The 10668-nt window shown below is 36.0% G+C and overlaps 1 pseudogene; it reads right to left on the bottom strand.

Annotated features, from left to right (window-relative positions):
- Positions 1 to 8099: 8099 nt before the first annotated feature.
- LOC102470573 (DNA-directed RNA polymerase III subunit RPC10 pseudogene) lies at positions 8100 to 8407 on the bottom strand (annotated as a pseudogene).
- Positions 8408 to 10668: the final 2261 nt, after the last annotated feature.

Raw genomic sequence — 10668 nt, 5'->3', positions numbered from 1 at the left:
TCATATTAAACCCAGTCTTATTCAATATTTCACCATATGACTTACGACATACATAACATTAAATAGTTTAGTGCTATTTTCTCCCTTCTACTGTGTCTTCCAGTGTGGAAGATTGGAGGACTTATCATGGGATAAGTTTTGTGATTCGGTTTATGAAGGGGAATTTCATTCTTCTTGCAACAACTACGGTGAGGTGCAAAGAATTGTCTAAACCTCACAATGTTCAGATGTTTAGCGACTATGCACCTATTCTTCTCTAGGCAGTGAGTAAGCACTGAGCAGTAAAACAGGAAAGTAAAGAAAAATAAATTAGGAATTAGAAAGAAAAAGCAAAGAAAAAGGAAGGAAAGAACTAGAACAAAAAGAGGAGGAAAACACATGGTAGATAATGAAATTGGGTTAAAAATCAAAGCTGCACTGGCATCTGGAAGGGTAAGCCCTGGCTTAAGTGTGTGTGGGGGACTTCATAGCCATGAAGCTGCACCCAGAGTCCCAACATAGTCAGAGGTGGAATTGCCTGGATGCTTTCTGTCCTGGCTAGCACTGGGGTCCTGGCTGGAGAGGCTTCACAGTCATGAAGCTTCACTTAGAGGGCTAAGACAGTCAGAGGTTACTTCTTTTTCCTTTTTAAAGAATTATTTTACTTAACTTTATTTACTTATTTTAATTTGACAAGAGAGAGAGAGAGAAAGAGAAAATGAGAAAGCAAGCCATTAGTTCTGAGACTCGAACTGTGGTTGGCCATATGGGATACTAAGTGTCCCAAGCACCACACTGCCTGCCAGCCCCAATGAATTTGGCTTCTATGTTAACAAAGAATAGTGTCTCTGATATTTAACATATTATGCAGCAATATAATCCATTTTCCTGAATCTATGATGTTATTGATATCAGGTATTTTATGTCTATATACAGTATAGGTCATAGATGTTAAGTCAATTTTTTAAAGAGAAATCAAGAAAAGAAAGATGATACTATCAATATTTATTTCATCCTTCATCTTTAGGTTTGGAAAGTCAAGAGTTCCAATTCTGTACTCAATCAAGATAAACAGCGCGCATGCTCTCTCTCTCTCTCTCTCCTTATTTATTTAGTTAGTTTTGCCTTTGTCTCCACACATGTATGTGCTAGAGAAAGAACGAAGGGAAAGTGAGAAATCACCCCCACCCCCTTGGGGCTGGCCATGCTGCAATCCCTTCTCCTGTATTCTCCTCCTGGGATTTTTGGGCATTTACACACATGTACCTGGCGTGATTTTCAAGCCTCCATGTCTGGGACTCAAACCACAGTCAGCCAGAGCTTTAACCACTGTGCCACCTGCTGGCCCCACAACTCTTCTTTTAGCATGCTTTTGCACAAACTTCAGCTCACCAATAGCCCAGAAGTGTAATTTTGCACTCTAAATTCAGTGAGATACTCACCCTCTCTTTTGGGTATCTGCAACCTCTTTTGGTTCCCCCACTTAGTACTCTGTTTTTATTCCCCCAAGGACTTGAAATAGACCCAAGCACATGCTCTGGTAAACTTGACTCTCACTGCAAACTTGACTCTCACTGCACTTTTCAGTCTCCTCTGAGAGTCAGAACACTTTGTTCAATGACTGAAAACTGTTGCCTTATATATTGTTTAAGATGGGAGGATAAATATGCTGTAAATTATACTGTCAGAACACATATGAAACTCAATTTTGCTTTTTTTTTTAGGTTTTATTAAAACTTTATATTTTATTGGTCTCTAAGAAAATTGTATGAGAAGTTGATCTTTGTTAACTGTTTTTTCTATAACACTATAATGGTAATATCGTGATTGAAATGATCATATAATATTGCTTTTCATAAACATAATCCTTGATTGGTAAATTCTATCCGAAGTAGATGAAGAAAAAGTATATATGAACTAAATACCCAAGAACAGTCGGATTTTGGATTCTTCACATGCAGGTGACTTGTGGTGACTCTTTTAACTGGGCATGTCCTTTGCAGGGACACTGGAAACTAGTCATGTGGAGTAAAGGTTTCCATTTCTTGTGAGGCATAAGACTTTCAAGCCAAGACACTCCCACCTCAATGCACCAAATGCCATATGAACTAGTGCAAAGAAGCTTGCTGAAAAAGAACACCATGCTGTGGTTGCTTATTTGCATATCTGGGTAGACTGGTGCCCAATTTGGCCTCTGCTAATTTTTTAGAATTATTTTATTTAACTTTATGTATTTATTTACTTAATTGAATCTGTCCAGAGAGAGACAGAATGTTAGAGAGTGAGAGAGCGAGAGGGGGAAAGTTGAGAAAGTAAGCTGCCAAGTCCAGGACTTGAACTGCAGTTGGCCATGTGGGAGTCCAGCACCCTTAACCACCATGCCACCTGCTAGCCCCCTCTGCTAGTTTTATAAATATTACCATGTTGAACCAAAGAAGACTCTGTTGATGTTTAATGCCATGAGGCTTTCTGCACTGCCTACATGTTTTTGATGAAATCAAATGATTTTCAAAAAAAAAAATTATACTTTCTGAAAATCCTCTATATTAACCTGGTCAGTCTGAATGCCTCTGCATCCAGGTGTTACTTAGGCCATATAGCTTCTTAGACCAAATCATTGCTATTTCTATGAGTCTTGTTCATCAAACAACTAGCTTTGACAAAGCCTTATTTTCATTGGCTTCTTCCAAACTGGACCCGTCCTGGACTATTTCAACTGCCATACTCCCAAACACAGAACACTTAGCATTTCTGTCTCATATGTCAGGAACGCCCCTTAAATTTAAGTATTTCTGTATTGGCATTTTTTACTTGTTAGAGATAAAAGAGATAATTTTAACTCGACTGGGATATCCAGACATTTGGTCAAACATAATTCTGTGTGTTTCTGTGAGGACACTTCTGAATGAGATAAGCATCTGAATTAGTAGACTAAAAAGTTCTTAATATGGGTGGCTTCATCCAATCGACTGAAGGCCTGATGAGATTAAAGAGGCTGAATCTTGGGGCAAGTAGATGGTGCAGGGGTTAAGGCACTGGACTCCCACATGGTCAACCATGGTTCAAGTTCTGATCTGAAGGTTTTAAACTCAAATCAGGCATGTGTATGCTCCCAAAATCCTGAGAGGAGATGGAGGAGAAGGGATTGTGTTACAGTCACCCCACTGGGGAATGATTTCTTGATTTTTTTTCTCTCTGTTTCTCTGGCAAACACACACATTCTATAGCAAAAATTCTCTCTCAAAAAAAAAAAAAATCTCTTCTACTTGACAGCTATTTAAATGGAATATTTGTTTTTGTTTTTCTGCCTTTACACCAAAGCACTGGGTAGAACCTGCTGAATATACATATCCTGTTTGTTCTGTTTCTTTGGTGAACCCTAGTACACTCACAACTGGTACTTAGTACACATTTCCAAAAGCATTTTACCCTTTTGAACACATCAGGTCATAAATCTGGTTCTTGGATTCTACTTATAATAAATATTTTTATAATTATCAAAAATATGACTGAAATTATTATATTAAAAATGAGTCAGATAAGTTTAAGAAAAAAGTTTAGTTTTAATCTGAAATGTGCTGTTATTTCTTTGAGATAAGAAGAAACGTTTCTGTTTCTTAATGATAATATTAAGAATCTAAACATTTTATAACTGAAAAATGTAAAAAGACTTTAAAAACAGAAAAATGCTGATAGCTATGTGAAGAACAGTGCTTTAGTATAGCAGCAAAGGGAGAGAAGGTAACTGAAGTAATTCATTTGACTATTTGAAATTTAGCTTCTATATAGAAGGGATAGTATTAAGGAATTTAAAAAATAGCAGAAAATAATTTTGGAAAGCATGAGTCAAATTAGTATTCATTATACATAATGTTTTATAATGATTAAATGAACAAACAAACAAAAAGAAAGAAAGTAGAAATTAAGAATTATGGGCATCAATCGAGCACTATGCAGAAGATGCTGAATCCCACATGACTATCCAGGGTTATAGTCCCAGTCCTGGTGGCTTTTAAAACATACCAACATACCAAGCAAAAGTATACATGCCTAAGATCCTGATGGGACAGAGAACTGGGAGTAAAAGGATTGTCACATGACCAGGGGTGATTTCTCACTTTCCCTCTCACTGTCTCTCTTTCTATCCAGTGAGTGCATATTCCCTGAGACAACAACCTCTACAAAAAAAAAAAAAAAAGATCGCTTGTATTGTAGAGAGACGTAGTTACTATTTAAATACCTTTTTACAAATAATAAAAATCAAATAAGTACTGAATGCATGCAAATAATTCATTATAACATAAAGGATGAAAATACAAATGATTCAGGTGCCAACGTTGACAGTTCCATAGAATTATAAACACTTGAAGAAAAACTGAGTTCAAATTGCTTTCTTTTCAGAGTATATTATGGCAAGTAAATACATTGGTTTCTCATGTTTGTCATAAGGAAGTATTCATGACTATGGACTGTATCTTGGAAATTTTTCTTTTCCTGCTTCCTGTATAGCATGGCACTGCTTTTGGAATATGCAATGACATACAAATACATGTGGCAATAATGACTGACACTAGGCAATTTACTGAATGTCCAAATCAATATTGTCCTTTATTAATTTCTTGCTTGCTGCGAGTTCTATGCTTTTGCCACTGGCTGTAAGAATAACTTCTGTGGGACTGCTCCACTTATGGAGTGGTGCCTCTATCTTTCCTTTCTGATAGTTTTCTTCCTCTGGGAGTAAGGAATGAAACTGTTCATGCATCTTCCTGTGCAGAACTGCTCCACCTACGGAGTTGTCCACTCTACACTTCCTTATAAACTTGCTTTCACTCTCTGCCCCTTATCCCCCCTGCCAAAAAAAAAATCTGCAGTCGTTACATCGTTTTCCCATGAGTAGCAGCTGGGAAGGTAACAGAAGGAACCTGTCTGTGTGTATATACATGTGTTGTGGATATGCATTATAAATTGTCCAAAGCACATTTTGCACAGGTAAAGAACTACTTACAGGTAGAAGGTAACTAGAATGGGGTACACAGATGTATTCATTGTGTTATAGCTCTTTTCTTTCAGACAGTTAAAAATAGCTTTTCCTTTTTCCTTTTCATACTAAGGTGGTAAATTCCCAGGTGAATTAAAGAGAAGCATTTGGGCATCAAGCCAGGAACCATTGTGTACATCTTTTTGTTCTTTCAAGGTAGAAAAGAGGCAGGTGGTATTTCAACTTCTATTGGATAGTTGGGAGAAGTGAAACAAAACGTAATCTTCTTTCTTGTTTCTTAAAGGTCAGACAACGAGGCAGCAGTAGCAAACAAGATGATGTCTACAGGTAGTAGCTGTTATTTCAGGGGCATTTTGCATATATTGTATATTTTAATACACATTTGAAACCCTTAAATATTAATCTTATTTTTATTTGATACAAATTACAAAACTGAGCTTTAGAGAAGCTAAATAACTTCTTCAAGTCGTGCTGGTAGTAAGTGGCAAAATAGAGATTTTAATAAAGATATGTATGGACCCCCAAACTTTCTACTTACTTCCTTTCAAATAATGCTATGTTCGTGTTGAGGGTTGAAATAAATTGTGACTTCAAAGGGATTCACTATAGAGACTTACTAATGGAAGAACACTGATTATTGGATCTGCCATATAATATTTTTAAGGAAAATGCAAATTTTATTACTTTAAAGTTACATAGTAATCACAATAAAAGAGCACTTCTAATTGCAGCCTTGACTAAATTTAACTAGTTAATAATGAACATTTTTATATTTTAGTATCTACTCTAAAGTGTATAGTTGTAGGGGAAGCTTGTATTTTTAAGTGAGGTAAACTTGACTGCCATCATTCTATTTACAACTTTTTTTTCTTTTCTTTTTAATTTAAAATAATAAAAAGGTACATATAAAACCTACCCTTAGAATATATCAGAGTTCTAACTACTGAGCAAAAATTAGCAGAATTTCCCACCTTTTTTTGTTTATTTGTTTGCTTTCTATTCCTTAAACTTGAACTGTATTTTGTAACATATTACACGTATTTAGGTGGGCAGGACATTCCCCTATAATATGTGTTAAACTAAACTATTTTGTCCTAAAATGGCCACTGTACTTCCACAGCTGGATTACTGTGGATAAGCTGAAATCACATCTGTTAGGGTGTTTTCCTGAGCTGGTTGCTAAGTTAGAGCCAATCACATTAGCCACTTCAGCCCATCACAGAAAGTCCATCTTTTAGAATGTTCTGTAGCCTCCCATCAAGCTATAACCAATCCTATGATTTCTCTACTTCACTCCCTCACTTTCGTTTTTTATATGCCACTTTCCCTTTCCACAAACTTACATAACCCATGACCACATAGTTAGCTGGAGTCCCTCAGAAACCACTTTGCAAGAGACTACTGGATTAGAATAACCCACTTAAAAAAATAAACTCTATTAAATTTTGGTTTGTCTAATTTTCTTTTTACACATGAAACCAAAGGGAATAGCAATTATTTAAGTATTTTTCCATGCTATGAATAATAGTTTCTTCATGGGGCAGAAAGCATGTTCAAAATGTTTATTAACCATTGACTATTTTCAACAAATGCAAGGAAGTAGCATTCTTCTCTGTGATATACCAAGGTAAGACCATGAGTGTGTCATTCAAGCACATATTTGAATACATACAAAGCAATAAAAGCTCTTACCCTACTAAAATAAAGTTAAATAATGTGTAAACCTGAGCCACAGAGGGATTATTTTCTATGTTTATCCAAGGGAATGTTTGCTACAGTGAAGAGGCCGTATTGTAGAAAGGAAACTTGATTACATTTAGATTCATAAGCCTCAGCCATGAACTCTGCCAGCTCCAGTGCAAATCACTTAACTTCTCTTCTTAGTTTTAAAAAGGGAATAATCATTCTTGACCAACTTACTCTCAGGGTCAATAGGAAGTCAAATATATTAGTATGTAACAAGACATTTGAAATGACACAGAGCTGTACATGTAGATATTCATAATGTGCATCCCTAGACTTACTAGTAAGTTGCTTCTCACTGTCTGGCAAATATCACAGGCATCTTGTGAAACTACTAAAGTATCTTCCACTCCTTGTATAATTTCACTGAGCTCCTGAGAGCTAAGTATATTATCAATTAGTCTATCTACATACAAACTAATCAATAAAAGACAACATGAATCCATATTATAAAGATTTACTCAAAAGAAACAAAGGAGATTCTGGCAGTGTCCATGGGCTCTTTTGGGCACTGCTAAGTCTTTGGTCAGAACCAAAAAGCCCTGGGGTCAACTTGTATAAATGTTGTTTGAGATATCATTTTATTTCTAAGAATGATCATTCTTTCAGTCTTCTAAGGTCAATCTATAATTGTGGGTAGACTCACGCACCTTGTAATTCGTTCACAACATGTGGTGATAAAATGATGTGCATTTATCTGCTAAAAATATGTCTGTGCTATTCTTTGCATGATTGAGAATTTCAATCCCATAATTTATGTATATGGGCAATAGAAGAATTTTGATAATGTACTGTGTACCAAAACTTTTTGAGGCCCACTTTGCTAATGAGTCATGAGCTCATAACCCTGGATATTTTCTCAGTGACCTCCTCAACACAGCACTCCAGTAGGTACAACCAATTGATTACCATTGAATCCAATTTTCTTGCTACTCTAAGGAGTTTAGAAGAATTATTTTTAGTTGATTTATTCTTGACCTTCCATTTTAGTAAAATTTTCAGAATAACTTTGATTAAATAAGTTTACAATAAAAAGTTAGATATTTAGGTATGTGCAAGAATCAGAAGTAAGGAAACTCAGTTGTCCAATAAGTGTAAAAGATGAATGAACTGGACCTTATGCAGTGGATGAAATTAGCTATGGGTTTCCTCTCTACACAGAAGCACTTGCTGAACATCAATGACTTTACTCATTATGACTGGCAACATTTCTGGACATATCGGCCTTCCACCCCAAAAGGGTTAGATTTTCCCCTACACCAGCAAAGATTGTCCTACACCAGCAAAGATCGTTAGGACACACAATTCCTATTTCCAGTAGAGAATCCCCGCGGGGGACAAGGTAAGCAGATACTCATGCACCTGGGCCAGCCTGACCCTAGTCCCTCCAGCAATGTCTGCACTGAGCATTGCAGCACTTGTAGGAGGTGAGTCATTGTCTCATCTGCAGAGTGGGTCTGAAGCTGCATCAACTACACACAAGGATGTTCCTACGGGGGCATGGCTCTGCGGTAGGGTCAGCATTCTCCCAGGTACAGCATCCACTTCTTTCAGCATTGGATACTTCTAATTTATCAACTTGGGAGTGATGTTGCATACGTGGGGGCAGGTGTTGCATGTGAAGGGGTGGCAGTGCTGATCTTCCTCCATCAACCTGTTCCCACAGCACAGGCAAAATGACAACATCGCCTCAGACAGGTTTAGGAGAGTTTTAAGTAGTCCATAGGAGCAAATTTTCACCCCTTAATAAAGAAAACATAGTTCTTATTAGGATTCCAGAAAATATTTCCTAATTTTCAGCGATTTTCAATGTGCTATGACATAGAATTAATAATAATAATAGCAATATTGATCTAATTATTGTTGGTTAATTTTACAAGGACATAAATCTTACCTGCTAAAAAATATGAATAATCTATTTACTGACTTAACATTAGGTGTGAAAGATAAACAAGAATTCTGCTTTAGCTAGGAAAAAATGTTCTGTCTACCATAATACAACACAAAATGTATGAAATGAGACTTTCTAAAAAGTGGACAGTGGCAAGTGATTCAGTGATCTCTTAAAGAATAGACGCTCATGACGTGGGGCTTGCAATCAAGTTCCATGACTAGAGACAATTTCCAGATGTGACACCGAGAAACAAAATCCTTGTGGAGCATACATGTCCCACAGAGCTGAGAATATGGAAGTCAATATCCCAGACCTACCATAACAAGACAGAAAGTAATATCCAACAAAATCCGTAAGGTCACTGGGTCCAGCAAAGCTAGAAGAGCTTGGGAAACAAGGGATAAGAACAAAATTACACAACCTCGAATTGATAACCCAGTGTTTAAACTGCTTACTCCACACAGAGTTTAAAATATTCAGAGGAGAAGAATAAAATTTAGACCCTCTGCAATACATTACCCTAAATGCCCAATGTTTCATCAAAAATTAAAAGCATGAGGAGATATGAAATTATGATCTATAATCAAGGAAATAAAAACATGATAAACATTAAGTCCAAGATGAACCAGATAATGGTGACTCTGTGGGCAAATTGTTTCAAGTACACAATATAAGCACAGTCTAAGAATTATTAAAAGATTCCAAAATTAAAAAAATGAATTCTTAATGAGTAAAAAGACAGAGAATCTATGCAGAATAATGAAAAGTATAAATATAATAAGTAGGAAATTTTAGAGTTGAAAAGCCTATTAGAAACAAAAATGTGTTGAATGGGCTTAACAGATTGGAAATGGCAAAAGATACCCAGAAAACTAGGAAACTAGGCAAAAGATACCTAGAAAACTAGGAGATGTATATTAATTATCAAAAGGAAATTTAAAAAAAATAAAATAAAATAAAGGAAATTAGCAGTACATTAGTAATCTATGGACCAGTATTAAATTATCTCTCCCTCATGTAATTAGAGTGCCATAATCATAAATTATTTTTGAAAATTCGGTCAGTCAGGCCCATGTGTGTGTGTGTGTGTGCCCAAAATCCCAAGAGGAGAATGGAAGAGAAGGGACTGTGGCATGGCCATCAGAGGGGTAATTTTTCACTTTCTCTCTCTGTCTCTCTGGTGAGGGCATGCACCTTACAGAAAAAAAAAAATCAAAAAATTTAAAAAAAGTTTGGGCTAGTCAGTGCCTTGGTGTTTGAGTTAGATGCCATATGGCTGACTGTGCAGTTCAAATCTTGACCCCAGCAGCTTGAAAAGCATGATGGGGGCTGACTGTGCAGTTCAAATCTTGACCCCAGTAGCTTGAAAAGCACCATGGACACATATTCATGCATGCCTGAGATTCCTAGAAGATGTAGAAGTGAAGGAGAAGTGATTGCAGCATGACTATGCCCCATTGATTTTTGTGTCTGTCTCTCTCTGGCTAATGCGCATACCCTCTGGCAAATTTTCTTTTAAAAAAGAGAAAAGAAAAATTAGAGTAGCCAACAATTTCCAAATTGATGGATATCACTGATTTACATATACAAGCAGAAAAAATGTATAAAAAGAAATAAACCTAAGCACATCAGAGTCAGATAACTGATCATTAAATCTGAAGAAAAGCATAAAGTCAGAAATAAAAGAAATATTGTCTCCTAGGAAACAGGAGTAACAATGACAGGCGACTTCTCATGTAAAAGCTATAGAATAAAATTTTTACTAACCTAAATAAAATTAGAAAAAAATAAAATTTATGTTTTAATATCAAAGTTAAGCATCTTTTCATAGGCAAATACTCAAATTGCCTAAGCTAAGATTATTCATTGCAAGCTCGATAGTGATCCTAAAAGGGTGTTCTTCAGGTTGAAGGCAAATGATGCCAGATGAAAAATCATATTTATGGGAAAGAATGAAGAACATTATTTAGTATCATTTATTTTAAAAAAGCTATGTATAACCAAAAATAATAATCAAGTAAATTAAAAAACATGTAACAGTCCCACAAAGGAT

Source organism: Tupaia chinensis, unplaced genomic scaffold, assembly GCF_000334495.1.
Source record: "Tupaia chinensis unplaced genomic scaffold, TupChi_1.0 Scaffold144003_1, whole genome shotgun sequence".
NCBI lineage: Eukaryota > Metazoa > Chordata > Mammalia > Scandentia > Tupaiidae > Tupaia > Tupaia belangeri.
This window is presented reverse-complemented; position numbering and strand designations above follow the sequence as displayed.